The 2,227-nt window shown below is 34.4% G+C and overlaps 1 long non-coding RNA gene across 1 annotated transcript; it reads right to left on the reverse strand.

Moving 5' to 3' along the window:
* Window positions 1-1,166: 1,166 nt before the first annotated feature.
* Window positions 1,167-1,662, reverse strand: LOC111739749. Its single transcript, XR_002780426.1, has 2 exons — window positions 1,472-1,662; window positions 1,167-1,388 (listed from the first exon to the last, which is right to left on the reverse strand). It is a non-coding gene; the product is annotated as an uncharacterized LOC111739749 (long non-coding RNA).
* Between the last annotated feature and the right edge of the window lie 565 nt (window positions 1,663-2,227).

Genomic DNA, 2,227 nt, shown 5'->3' on the forward strand with positions numbered 1-2,227 from the left:
AAAAAAAAAAAAGAAAATAAATTAAAAAAAAATAAATCAGAGGACAAATGACAAGTTGGAGAAAATAGTTATAATTTACATGATATGGGATGTTAATCTTTAATAAAAAAGTATTTTTTAAGCCAAGCAAAGATGATTAACCTAATAAAAAATGGAATGATTTTAATAACAAGAAAGGTACGAAGAACTCAACCTTTGTGGTAATCAAACAAAGGAAATTCAGATAATAAAATACATTATTTTGGCTATGAGATGAAAAAATTAACAATTATAATGTCAAGTGTTGTTTAAGATGTGGGGATATGAGCACTCTTAAACACTGTTGATGGCAGATTTGAGAATAATTTTTTGGCAGGACAATTGGGCAATATGGTTGAGAAGCCTCAATAAATGTAAAAGATGCTTTGGCATTATCATTTCTAGGAATTTTTATTAATGAACTAACTACGTATGTATATAAAGATTTATGTACAAAGTTGAAGCATTGTTAATAGTAATTGAAACAAGTTAAATGTCTAAATAAGGATATCATGCTAATATCCATACAATGAAACATAATAAATTAAAATAATAACATGGAAAATATTCATTAGTATATATTATTACTTAAAAACCAGATGACAAAGTAAAAGATATAGTAAAATCCACATTCATCTTTATTTATTTGTATTTATATGCTCTTAAATGAATCTAAAGAGGCAAACACCAATATATTAACTTGGTGTCGGCGGGGTGGGTGATTATTATTTATTTCAGTTTTTTTTTACATCTGTACTTCATATATTATTTATGTAATTAAGTGGAGTTAATTATTATAGTATATCCATAGGATAGAATTTTTTTGTGGCTATTAAAATCTGTGATTCTGAAGAATATTTGATAATATGTGTAATGTTTAGAAAATAATAGTGACATAAAACAAAGTAGGATAGAAAATACAGTGGGTTTTCTATATAATGGAGTATATGAAAATTGCATATGTGTATATGGAATGAAATAGTAAATGTATTAATATTATTTATTAAATTATCATCATTAACATTGATATTAGTAATGGTTATTGCTAATGGAAGGCATATTGGTGGCTTTTCTTCAGTTTTGAACAATGTCCAGGCATACTTTTATAAATCAGAAAACTATTCAACTACACTTTTACTCCAAGAAAAGTGGGGGTAGGGGGAGACCTGTGAAAGAGGCCAGTAGTCTGTGTGACAGCAGTGGAGGAGGTCAGGGGTCCAGACAGAATAGCCCATTTGTCTCCTAGGCCTGTGTCTTCCTTCTTGGGAGTCCCGTAAGCTTAAAGGGTTAAAGCTTTTTACAATTTCCGTCTGCAAATGAATGAGATGAGTCTTCCTGGGAAATATTTTAAATGAGAGTTTCAGTGACACCTGAAAAATATGAAAAATTTGTTGTTTTAAATGCCCATGTGGATTCACCTTACCCCAAAGTTGTGAAGGAGGTAGAAACTTACATGAAGTGGCCCAGCACACACTGTTGCCCCGAGGTTTGCTTAGATTTGCCCTGTGGCCCAGGGGAACCAGGAGGCCTCTGAGCAGAACACTGGAATTTAAATAAAACAGACACCTAGATTGCATATTCAACTTTTATTCTTTTTGAGGCCGTTTTCCTGAGATGTGAGGAGACTTCCGAGAGGACATAAGTGCTCCAAGAATCTGGGGAGTGTAAGAATGGGTAGAACATCTGAAGGAGACTGGGAAAGCCCCTCCACACATCAGGCTGGTTAATCATTAACCCTAGTGGCTCTCTACTCATAGGGGTGGTTAAGTCACTCACTCCTGGTGGCTATGCAGTGGAATGAGTAACCAGTCCTCAGGGATGTGGGAAGGGCCCATTTTGGTCAACACTCTGAACCATGAGATGGTTGTTAAAAAAGTTGAATTTTCCAACTTGCAAGCATTTATAATAGCTGATAGAGAGCTGCCAGGCTTTTAATGATTACATAGGACTCACTTGACATGATCACCTTTACTTTTTGAATTCAAATGGATGTTTTTAATCTGATTACAAACGAGTGTGTTCTTAAACATTTGCCTGGCAATTTTGTGTTTTAGAACACTCTGCATGACACATCATAAATCACAGAAGAGAAACTTTTTCTCTACCATAGTTGAATTATCAGCAGTTGTAGATTAATGCCATGAGGAGGCTGGTAGGCTTGTGAGGAAATCACCAGAGAGCGGCCCCCATGGGGACCCGTTGGATGCGT

This window comes from Pteropus vampyrus, unplaced genomic scaffold, assembly GCF_000151845.1.
Source record: "Pteropus vampyrus isolate Shadow unplaced genomic scaffold, Pvam_2.0 Scaffold1, whole genome shotgun sequence".
Lineage (NCBI taxonomy): Eukaryota > Metazoa > Chordata > Mammalia > Chiroptera > Pteropodidae > Pteropus > Pteropus vampyrus.